The 12935-nt window shown below is 40.1% G+C and overlaps 2 long non-coding RNA genes across 4 annotated transcripts in view; one reads left to right on the forward strand and one right to left on the reverse strand.

The window, feature by feature from the left end:
* LOC106030057 (uncharacterized) overlaps positions 1-12935 on the reverse strand; it is a 105018-nt gene that overhangs the window by 75883 nt on the left and 16200 nt on the right. The gene's annotated exons all lie outside the window — the stretch shown is intronic.
* LOC136791227 (uncharacterized) lies at positions 1513-6259 on the forward strand. The gene is made up of 3 exons (XR_010832744.1): positions 1513-1898; positions 3829-4078; positions 5909-6259. It is a non-coding gene; the product is annotated as an uncharacterized lncRNA (long non-coding RNA).

The following is a 12935-nucleotide window of genomic DNA, read 5'->3' on the forward strand; positions in this document are numbered from 1 at the left end:
GTTATAAATAGTTAAAATCTAGACAGCACTCCTAGAAAAAGAACAGATTGAAAATAGCAGCAAAGAGCTAGATCTCACAAGACACAAAAAGCTGAAAATTGAGGAATCAGACTTAGTTTGACGGAGAAATCAGCGCAGAAGGCAGTACAGTTTCAAATATGCGTTTGCATCAGTTAATAGGAGTTCAAAAACATATTACATTTTGGTCAAGTACAAAGCACTGGGCACACATGGATACACGTCAAACAGCAGGCTAAAGGTTAAAGAGGGATTCAGTTAACTATTACTACACAGAGACTTCATTAACCCAAGGATGCCTCATCCAGATGTTTAGGTATCCAAAGGCTTACAGTGTAAGCAAGCCAACAGGTCAGCAACACGGGCTTTTCTTTTAATCTAATAGGGGATTTTAAAAGCTATGTGGATTAGCCAGGCTTGGCTGTCTGGTCACCATTTAAAGATTTTGCTGTCTCTTTTCATGCCAAGTCTCAGATTTCTCCAGGACAAAACTGCTTAAAATAGCAATTTTGAACAAAGATTTGAATAAAACATCCTTATGGATAATTTTTTTTTGTTGCTTGGCTTGGAGGTCCATCTACAGTCTGCATCAAAACTCCTGTCTTATATCCCTTCACTCTCAGTTGAAGAAGGCTTTGACAGTCTCTCTTGTACTAAGTCACTTGTTTTTAGTTTTATACCCTAGCAGTTCAGTAAGATCTCTATGTCAAAGGACATTAGCACAAGACGTATCAGATTAACAGCTCTGAAGACAAAAGACCTGGCTACAGAGAGCACCCACCACAGGGGAGTAGAGGACCAGGCTTTCATCCTCCTCACCAGGATCCAGCTGGCAGATATAAATGTGGGCTTCAGCAACATGTTTCTCTGCGTACTATAATGGTAGCCTCTCTCAAAAGCTGTAGATGTCTAATTTGCACATGCGCAGAGCTGAACAAGCACAGAAGAAACAGCAATGAGAAGACAGCAAGATTTAAAACACCATCCTAGAAACGTAAGGTCTTCTTGCTGTCATCTGCCCTTTGAATCACACACAGAGGGTCACTCTAGATCCAATTTAGGAGCTGAGATGTGGTAGCTGGTGAACTCAGTTATATATATTAGTTTTAAAGAACGAACAGTATATGAATGAGCATAACCTGCTAGGTACATGTGAATTCTTGAAGTTGGCCAGTGGCCACCAAAGCCATTTGGATGCAAAAGCTAAAATACCGAATTGCAGCCTATGGTTCCCTACACCATATCTGCAACACCAGGCCTTCGGTATGGAGGGAGCCTCAGCAGCTTGAACAACTGCAGAATAAGCCATAAACAGCCCATTTGCAGTGTTAATAGAAGTTTGGAGGGCAAAAAGAAACCACATCATGTATTCATTACGAACAGCTACTACACGTACATAAAGGCTTAAGGCTAACAAACTATCCTGCGCTGTGTTCTTCAGCAGGCTTCAGTTCTAAATTCAGCTGAAGTTACTATGGCGACAGGACTGTTAATCACCATGGGTTATATCCTGATTCCTGCTACTGATCACATTTAACAAACCTAATAGGCTATCAATTTATGTGTAGTTGTCTCCTTCTTTGGGATATAAAGTGCCTTTTGCTGGGTTGCAGGGATTACATGGCTTTTTTATTTTCACATGGTGTTTCCTTTAATTACAAAGATTTTAAACAGAGCTTGAGCAAAGCATTAAACTACAATTAAAAAAGTAAATGGGGTCAGTAGCTTGTTGTTACTTTTCCCCGTTTTCTTCTTGAAGAGGCATCAGCAGGCGGGACTTGTTGACAGCTCCCAGGGACCTGCTGGCGCTCCAGGGTCACAGGAGCTCGTGGCAGAGACAAGGATTCACCGTGCTCCCTGAGGCCTGGCTCCAGACCAAGGTCAGTCACCAGCAGTTGCTCTAAAATGAGCGTGTTTCTTCAAAAATAAGAAGGTAGTGCTTGCCTTTTAGGGGATATTTTACAGCAAGAATACTCCCTTTAAGGAATTATGGTTGTTTCTCCCCATTCAAGTGTTTTCACTGATTTCAAACTATGAGTTATTTTAAACTATTAGAGCTTACCAGTTGAATTCCAAAATAATGTAATCAATTTCATAAAGCTGCTTAAATTAAAAGTGAAGTTAATTTGAAGCTTAGTCTTAGGGGAAAAAAAGCAAACCCAACAACAATATTTAGCAGCTTTGAATATTTAGCAGTCTTAAAATTAGAATTTCATATTTTTTCCAATAATTAGTATTTGTAGCATAATTACAGTTTGACTGTCATTTTAGTAATCCTTAAAGAGCTTAGCTGCAAGTAGAGAGCAGTTATCCAATGCACAAGAATATTTCTATCTAGTGGAAAACAAAGTCCCTTCAGCTACAGGGTTTAGAGATCCCCATGGGTGTGGGGGAGAAGAGACAACATAGACATCACACACATAATTTCCAGACATTTAAAGCTTGTGAAGTGAATTATAATTTGAGATCATAGTCAAGTGCCACCAGAGAGACTCCATCATTTGGGTCAGTAAACATTCGGTAATGTCATCATTCCAAAACTTCTGTAAAGTCTGAGTGTCCTCAGAGTCTGACTCTCAGCTCAGCTCAGACTTTGGAGAAAGCAGTTTCATTTTCCAGTTTCACCACTTCACCCCAAATCTTTTCCTCAGATACCATGTTGGCTTGGTACCAGCCATTCCCCAGAGGTAAAGTTTTCCCACTGATGGCCTCTGGACCCAGACAAAAGATTTCAAGACGGTCTCTCGAAACTCTGGCCCAGTCAGAGAAGTTATTGCAAAGCCATGCCTCCAACAAGCCCTGCCCCAGACATAGTATCAGCTGGGAGATTTATGACATATCAGTGTCTACCTGCTGTTTACATATTCATTGAAGAGCCTCTTCAGAAGTTTGTACGTGGTATGCCATTTCCTTATCTGGGTCACAAGTACAAAACATACTTCCCTGACCTTTAAATTTGACAGAGAAGCCTCAAAGACATCCATGATTTATGTTAGACAACATAAGAGGAACGCTTTAAATTGGTATGATTAGTTTTAAGATCACACATGAGACTTTTTCAGGCTGAAATCCACACTAAGAGGAGACTGTTTTCAGTAGCTATGCTTCTTAATGTTTTTCTGCACAAGTTCAAGCTACTGAACAACCAAGTCATTCATTTAGCATATGAATAAGAGATATTTCTTAAAATACACGGCTTTTCATGCAGGCCTGTTTATAGCTGTAGGGACCCATTGTGAAGTCTGTTCAGAACAGTAGTTTCTGGGACAGCTCTATTTTCACAGAGTGGAAACTCCACTAACCAATCCAAGGTTCAGCAGTTTTGTTCTTTCCTTGTCTTCTCTGGCTTTTTTAGTCCAGTGACTCTCCAATTTCAGCTACGATATCCTTCCAAAAGCAACATTTCTGTGCTCAGATTTTTGCATGCAGCATCAGTCATTTAAATACCAAAAATCAAGAACTTAAATCACACTGCAGAACTGGAAAAAATGTTCTCCAGAGCTAGGGATGGGTGGGGAGAATGATTCCTCATAGATATGTACAATTTGCAGATCAATTTTGTTGTGCCAAGCACTAATTTGTGCTTTTATACTGCGATATTATTCTGTAGTTGCTAGCAAACTTAGGAAGACAATGCTTTAACCACCTGGTTAATTGCTTTGGAAAAATAATGGCATTGATCATTTAAAATGGAGAGCAGATTAAATGGATCACTTAGTCTTGACATAATTTTTGACATTTAAATCACACCAAGTATTTTCATCTGACATTGCCCTTTCTCTCCCTGTCAATCTCCTTCTCCACATACAGCTACAAGCATTTGATCCTTGAATGAAAAAGAAATCTAGGAGTTCAGGGCTCTGCAGAGCATCTCCTCAATCTGCGAAAAATACTTGAGAGCCTGCTAACAGTAGAAACCATTGAACTAAAGGTCGTCTCTGTGAAACTGGAACCAGGCAACTTTACCATCACAACAAGCTGGAGTTCATGTTGCATGATGAGTTTGCAAGTATCATTTCTGGGAAAGGAAGATGATTTTGAATAACAGTAACCAGTTAAAGTAAGTGTTCACAGCTCCAGCTACTTCTTCCCTCTGAAAAGGGAAAGGGGGGACCAAAAAATCCACAAGTGGTATGAGGTTTCCTAATAGAATTAAACATGTTTATTGGAAGTGTTAAACAGGAAAAAAAAAAAATAAAGCAACTTGTCAGATTCCTGTTGCTCTTAAGTGGAGTCATGATTCTATGGGAGTTTCCTTAAACTGCAGTCTATGAACAATGTTATGCATGTATGTGTTATGTATAATGTTATGCAAGGTGCAACATTAAAAAAAACGGAGCACAAAGAACGCAGCAGCTCCCAGCATTTCAGATTATGTTATGCAAGCATAGAAATCAGCATGGCAATGCTATTCAACCTTCAGTGCTTAGCCTTTGTTTCTGTGTTTTCTTCTCATTCCTTTTCCAGTTTTCACCTTGCAATAACGTGTCTAAGGGAAAGCTTAAAGATAAAGGAAATCATAAGAAAGAGCAAGAACAAATTACCACTTAAGCTACTTCTCAAATATGTCTTGCACTCATGCCATGAATTTGGGCAACTAAAGATCCTTTTTAACTCATGCGACTACCAACTACACTAAACAACCTTCTTCTTCACATTGGGCCTGCAGAAGGGCAGGTCAGATGTGTACTGTTGCCAGTCTGGTTTCGAACTCCTCTCAGGCAGTACACGCAGACCACTGGAACAGCATTCCAGGAAGACCTTAAAACGTTTGGTGATGACTTAGTGTCATTACCATGTGGTGTTCTACTCTGAGTTTGCTGTGATGTATCCTGCACTCTTCTGCAAAAGCCTTTCCCTATCCACTTCTGCAAAAATGTAAAAATTCTCCAACACGCATGCACGACTTCTTCCAAAGCATCTCACAAGAAGCTGCAGTCTCTCATTCTCTGCATTGGCACTACGCATTGCAGAGTATTGTCTCAACTGCCTGGAGGAGTGTATCTTCTGGCAGAATGCAAATGAACAAATGGTTTGGAAGTCTGTGTAGAAAAGAAGGAAGCAAACTCTATATAGTCAGTAGCGCAGGCTATCAGGTTTCCAGGAAGCAGCAGAGAACCCTCTGGCTTCGTGCCCCGTAAAGCTGTGCTACTGAACAAACCAGTTACTGACAGAGAAGCAAAGGGCAGAGAAGGGGCCACCTGAGGAACGCACATCTTGAGGTCCCACTGAGCCCGGGCAGTTTTCTACTATGTCCGTTGCATAATGTCAATGACAGAGTGACACTGGCACCACCTTCTGCTGCTAAGAAATATTTGCTGTAAACGGTGAGGTGATCCTCATTTTTATTGGTTTCTTAACTGCCTTTTTGGGCAAAATCTTTGTTGTTTAATTAACAGAGCCTGTTTGAGAGTAATTGCTACACCCACCACTTCTCTAACAATAAGCAGTTTTCAGAGTTTATACAACAAACAGTAATTATATCAACTAAGCCAGACATTCCCCCATTTACAGCTGTTAGGAGCCCACAGAGAAGATTAATTTTTTTTTACAAGCAGGTGAATATCATTGCCATCATTTAATACTACCTACCAGCCATCAAGGGAAAGGAATTTATTTTGTTTATTATTGGCTGTAATCTACAGTCAATCTGGATCAAAACTCCCATTAGGCAGTGTTTAATGGACACCAGATTTACAAGAACATGGGGCTGGGAACTACGTATTCAGATCAATGCTTAAATCATGGTGAGTCCTACATGTCCCACAGCTGTGAAACAAAAGAGAATGGGACAAGGACTAACCACATGCAGGGAAAAGCCAGAAACAGACTGAACTTGGCTAAGAGGGGGGAGAGCTGCTATCTGTTGCCTTCTGATTTCTTCTACCAGCAGCAAAGTTTTCCTTGTTTTCTGAAAGCCATCATCCACAACTCCCCTGAGAGGATGCTTTTAAAAGGTGAGTAAAACAAGAAAACCATCTTCTTTCTGCTTGTACGTTATCTCATCGAAGCAGTCTGCATGCAAGTCTTCCATGTGGTAGGAAGCAGCAAACAACAGCCTGTTGGGCCACTTTATTTTGTGTGTGTTTTTTTTTGTTTTTTTTTTTTTTCAAATGTAGCATGCAAAACCTTATGACCTTCATCAGAAACAGACCTCTATCAAGGGGAACTCTGACTCTGCTGGTTGTCAATTATTCCAACCAGGTTAACTCCTGGCCCTGCTGTAAGCCAGCATACCAAAATACCATTCTGTATCTGTCAAGCATGCAAGATGTTCCCCATTGCCACTGCACTGCCTATTTTAATCTTAACTGGGAAGGGAGAAAGAATTATTGCAGAGTTTGGCCCTGTAATCAGTTGTACTAACAGTATTTCTAAGGTCATAGCTAGATAGGTTTTAGGTAAATGATGATTAAAATAAAATCTGGACATTTGGGAACTGGGGGGTGGTGGTGGAGAAGGGCAGAAATGCGAAAGTGATTGGGGATGAATGAGACAATTCATCAACTTAGCAATAGACTTCAGAACTCTAGAAAAAAAATATACATATGAATAAGAATTCTCCTCTGCTGTTTAATTCACTACAAGAGAATAACCCCACTCCTTATCTGAAAAGGATAAGAAGTTGCATCTCCAGACAGTGGATGCTTTAAATCTGAACCCTTGCTAGGAATGGACTCAACTCAGAGAGTTCTTGAGTAGGAATTTCCTGGCTTGTGCCTATTTTGGAAAATATTCTCCATTGCCAAAAGAGAAAGGTCAACCCCAAATACCACAAACTCCATTGCAGGGTTAAACAATATGACTTTTCACATGCCTATCACAAACCATCTTCTCCATCTTTCAGGTCACCTATATTTACTGATTGAATATTCTGTTCAAGTACTTTTGACAAATTTAGGGCTCATGACTTAAACTGAACTTTACTGGTACTCACCCTAAGGGGAAATTAAATGAGGAATGAAGAGAAGGACTAGATACTAAGTTTATACCCTCACGTCTTCTATGGTGCACTTTAGTAGTTTTCCATTCTGCAGCAATTGCTTTGATTTTCTGAAGAATTTTGTGCTCAGCAGAACACACCTAACTGCATAGCTCCTGTCAGTATGCCCAACCAGCTCTGCAGCAACAACTGCTATCTATATGGAAGGCGTCCCATATCACCCTATAAGTGACTCGGACCCTTTTCAGACAGGTATCATGACAGAAAACATTTATCCAATTTCCTCTCCGGGCAGTTATTTCAGCACACAGACAATTGCCAAAAAAATTTCTGGGCATGGAGGGGTCAGGTACAGAATCAGCCATATATAGTTTCATTGTATAATATTCTATTAATATCAGATTATTTTTCCAAAAATGCTACTGAATTGATTCTCAGAAGAACTCCTACCACTAAATTCTTAACCAGCAGACACAGAGAACCTACATGCCAGGTTTGCCCTCTCAGTCATATTTTAAACTTAACAAACAGGATCCAAAATTCCAAACTGGTCTCCAACTTAAAAAAAAAAAAAAAAATGTTCCAAAAGACACAAATCCAAACTGCCCGAGCTATACTGTATAAAATTTTTTCTTTTTTTTTTTTTTTTTACTTTAAGCTGGAGATGGTGTTGAGCTACTTTAATTGTATCAGTTATCTTTTAGATTAACATATAATGCCAGATATACCTAATGTCAAAAAAGAACTGTATATGGAACTGTATATTCCATGTAACCCTCAGTTATTTTTGGAAAAGTTTTAGCTCATACCAGTAGAAATTGCATTTCCAGAACAGTAAACTTGAGCTAGATTTTTTTTTTTTTTTTTGACTTGCTAATGCAACAGAGTACTCTGTGATGAAACACACAATAGAGGAAACATCCTTCAAAATAATATTGGCTGGAAGAACAAACAAACAAACAACAACAAACAAACCACGCCATAACAGTATTTAGCTGATGTCAAGAATAACAAGAAATAGTGCTTTGCTTTATACCAAGAGCTCAGTTAGGATATGCTCCCTGCAAGTATCAGCTCTGACTGTGCTCCGTGGCTTGAATAATGAGCCAGTGGCCAATGACTTGGGTTCATTTTATTGGTGACAGCATTGATACTGTGCTTAAGGGTCATGAGCAGCCCTCAAAGCCTTATGAGCAGAAAAGTCACTATCCTAAAGAGCTTATAATTATGCATGTGATGGGAAGATAGGAAATACTGACCTATGTTTACAAGATGATCAAAAGAAGTTTGTGGTTAGATCCAGGTATTTAAACCAACACAATTGTTTAAGTGATTTTGCCAGACCCTTACCATCTCCAGTCCAACAGTAACTGGGAAAGAGCAGCCCATCTAGAGCTGACAAACTCAGCATTAAGGGTAACATGGGTAACAGGATGGTAGTAATAAGGTAACAGGATGCTAGTAATAAGCATCAGAGACAGCTCCTGCAACCATGCTTTGAAGGAATGGGAAGACAATTCAGCATATCTTCAAGTCTCCAAACCCTTTTTCTTGCAAGCATAAGATTACGACTAAGGGAAATAAATGGCTGGTTTACAAGCCTGCAGGAAACCCATGGTAATTCTTTGCAGAACTGTAAACACAGTGCTTTCCTGAATAAAAATAGAGGCAGAATTTTCCAAGGAGCAGCAAGAATTCAACAGAGGAATTAGCAAGTAGATATGTTAAGACCAACTTCATATTTCTTAGCTGTGGCAAGGATTTTAGCGCACCACCATCTTACAGTTTTACGTGCTTCCTTCTTTACAGATTCTTTTTCTTACAGTTGAAAGATTCCCAACAGCAATGGAAACTGGATCTTGCTGTTCATCGAGAGTCAGAGACATAGACAATATTAGTTACAAGTTCTTTCATCACTTTTCTTACCCTTTTGCTTTGGTCTCTCACTAGAGCTTTTCTCACCTGATATGTTCAGAAATTTTACAGACAATCCCCAGAATGCTTCAGTTTTCATGTTTTAACATTAGTATCACCCCCACTCCATCAGTTATCCATTAGACTGGACACATTTCATCCAATTCCTGACTTGTTCCTAGCCCCCAGATCTCCAGGAAACACTTGGGTCCTTCTCCATCTCAAGAGGGCAGACGGCCTGCTAGAAAGCAGAACTATGGTACACATCTTCAAATCAGAACTATGGTACACATCTTCAAATCAATGGTATTGGATATACTGAGTTGACACAAAACCTTACCTTTCTACTATCACTTGTATGTTCTTCACTGTAAATGCCCTCCTGTATTGATCTTTGTTTGTATCAAATGCCCTCTCAACAAAACTGAGGACCACTGGGCTGACTGGTGGTCTCAAACATCTGATGATACTTCCAAGATCTGTCCTAAAAATCAAACCTATACGTGTCAATAAACAGCATAGTCTTGCACACAGAAAGCATGGCTTATAAGGTTCTCTATATGCTGCAGATCAAAACTCCCAGCTCCTCTGGCTCACTATTGTTTGCCAGCTCTGCCTTACTGCTATCTGGTGCAAGTATCCCTTCTTGTGAGATCTCGACAGTGCCACACACCATGATGTTAAACAGGGTTTTGCAGAAGTGATTAGATGCCACTCCCTTGACCTCCCAAAACAGCAGGTAGGCAGCCAAAGTTCATCAAAGTGGAGGCTAAGGCTGGTCTCTTTAGGGAGCTGAAAACATCATGATCACCTATGGGAAATGCTTCGAATGCCTGCATGCTCAGGTTGCATAACACGCTGGGGAGTGTTCTAGTGGAATCGGTTCCCTCCCTCCGAGCGCAGGAGAACCACCCAGAGATGTTTGGGTTGAGGGTGGATCTGTCAATTCTTCAGATGCTCATGGAGTCAGTCCTTAGGCTACATCCCTTTATTTGAAAAGGGAACAGATGGTATACTCAGGGACTTGTTTCATATTAGTTTTGGTACTTCATCTAACATTTTTTCATTCCTTCAGGAAGACACCTTCATGGTACAGAGTATCTTCCCAACCCTTGCAATGGCCTAGAAGGAATTGCAAGTATGTATTAATGGAGAGAAAGATACTGGCCTAGAAACACAAACTGACTAAATGTGGCAGTTCCTATTTACTTGCTATTTGTTTACAGCTGTCAGAGGCAAGGAATCCCAACAAAGAAGGTCACTTTCCCACATGAAGTCCTGAGAACAACTGCAAAACAAAGCCATCAACTTTCATCTAGTCAGACTCAGTCATATGGACAGGCACTTGGAGAGCTGATACACAACCTTCTTTTTCTCCCAATACAACTTAACATTGACCTGAAGTCCCACCACATGAGGCCACTTACACCATAAAGGGAGGTAAACTTTAATTTATTACTGTAGGACAGAAATACCACTAAATCCATCAGCAAAACCAAGCATAGGAAACTTAAGCTAAAACAGAGGATGCAACACAAACAATGCCGTTTAAAACAAACAAACAAAAAAACCACCTCCAATTCATCCTAAGTAAGAAAGAGTTTTTTTATTCAATGCTATGCCATCAGCTGACTTACCCAGATGTCATATTCAGGCAGGTGGAGGTATGACAGCTTTTAATAGAAACAATTTCGTAATTTTCTATAGAAAACACTTCTACCTTTCGCACTAATATAGTGCTCAATGAACATGTTCAGAAGCCTGAACAATGCTTTAGAAGACTCAGAAGAGTAAGTCCAGCTTTAAAAAAAAAAAAAGGTTTATCTAGAAACAGAATACTTCAGAAGTAATGTTTTGAGGACTTTCAAGTGCAGCTCATTTTCATACATGGGAAAAGTCTTGGATCAGTCAAGAGCAGTTGAAATTCTGTTATTAGCTGGATCAAAATCAGCTGCCAGAGCACTAAGGTCTTCACTACCCTAAAACATGTTGTCCTCCACTTACAGGAGGATTGTAAATCACATAGATTTGATAAATTGCATAAACATGATCAGAAAAAATGCTTATAGGTACACTTGTTATTTATCTTCTTTAACTGAGGAACAAATTGGTCTCATCTGTGTCATACTAGACTTTCAGAAGCACTCCCTAATTTGCTAGGAGCTGCAAGAGGAAAGCAGACATTATGTTTCTTAATTCATCTGTGTCCTCACCCTTCTCACTTCCAACCCATGCAACAACAACAAAAGGGAGTAGAAGAGGAACACAGATCCCTGGTATAAGGTCCCAAGTAAGAGGTATTGTTGTATCTGTTTCCTTTCTAGTTGCCAGTGCACTTATCTGTGCTAAATTGTGAGCCAATCTCAAATCCAAAAAAACTGAGAAACCCAAGCACATCTTCAATAAAGATCACATTAATGACATAGAAGACACTGGTAGAGCTGGAGTCATCCCTATTCTGTTCAGCTGTTCTGTGCTGCTCAGCAACTCATTGTGTAAGAAGCAAACAGGTGACTTCAATCAGCAGCTGCCATTTCCAAGGAGGCATACAAAATTTTCTGATTTTCACATTGCTGCAAGCAGTGGTTCTATTCTGAACTTGTATACATGTGAGCTAAGATTTCCTATGTGCCAGAAACACTGCAAGTTAACAATGCTCAAGAATAAATACTGCCTGCACTCTGGTTTTATACAGCAGCAGTAAGTGCTTGCAGTATTGTGAATGTCTTTTTAATGGTAGCACTCAAAACCCCCCGAAACACACCAAAGAAGTTAATCGCAGCAATTTAGGTTTTTTTGAATTGAAATATTGCACAAGGTCAGAGAGGAACTAGAGGAAAAACATGTGTATCCCATTACAGAGAATAACATGCCTGCTCCTTGAGCCATCTTTTTTTTTTTTTTTTTTTTTTCCCCAAGGCATTTTCTATCCCATGAGCAGCATTTCTTTCTTGTTGTGACTTTGTCTACCCTGAAAGAGAGACAGCTGGTTTCAGATTATATTAAGTCCCTCTCTGAAGATATAGTTCCTTGTAGTTACCTCAAAGCAACCACATCTAGCTTCTGCTAGACGGAACCTGAATGGCTAACTTATGTATTAGACCCAGCACTGTTAAATGAAGAGCCTTAGCCAAACTCGTAGGAGTTCTTTAATATCAGGTATCAGAGGTTTATTCCCACTTCCACAGGAACTGAACAATTCTTAGTATATAGTCTGTCAATTGCTGCACCCTGTGGCACGTTGCTATACTTTCATTAACTCAAAGCTGAAGCCAATACTCCAGTTTTTACCACAAACCACTAAGGTTTTTTAAACATAGGACAGAGAAAGCCTCTTCCACCAGACCTCACAAGATCTGGACCAGTAAGCAAACCAAAGTTCAAACGTCCCCCAACAGCAGCCCTAGCCAAGCCATACAAACCAAGCAGTCTGCAGTGCAGCAATCTTCTTCAAGATGTGCCTAAACTGACCCCTAGGAAACACAGGGAACGAGAGTTTTCTGGCAGGGCTCTTTCCTCAGATGCACTCTTGGTAACCCAGCACTGCTACATACTTAGTACTGACTTCTAGGAGGAGTCAGATATTCTTAGTCAAGCTGAGCTTTCCAATGTATTCCCCTGGGTCCTGACTTCCCAAGAACTTTGCCTGCTTATGCCACCTCATTAGAGTACTATCAGGATAATAATTTACCCAGATTGCGATAAGCCCAGCTCAGTGCCTTTGGGACCCCCTTTGTCCAACAAAAGATACTGGAGACAACGTGAGCCAACACCTTCTGAAGGACATCTCCTGTTCACCATGAGTACAGCTTGGCCACTAATCTCTTCTTAGTTGGTTGTACAATGTCAGAGAAAAGCATGCTTCTGACAAAGCATACACTGGCTATTTTTAAGTGCAAATGACTCCCATTTTGAACTAATCCATGTCTTTCTCCCACCACCATTCTCCTCTGTGATCCTGGAGTTACAGTTATGGAAGAAGATTACCTTAGATTCAGACATGCTGGAGTTTATATAAAGGAGCATTAATCACATTGTATGATTTCCATGGGCAAAGGCT

The sequence above is a fragment of the Anser cygnoides genome, chromosome 7 (genome assembly GCF_040182565.1).
Source record: "Anser cygnoides isolate HZ-2024a breed goose chromosome 7, Taihu_goose_T2T_genome, whole genome shotgun sequence".
Taxonomy (NCBI): Eukaryota; Metazoa; Chordata; class Aves; order Anseriformes; family Anatidae; genus Anser; species Anser cygnoides.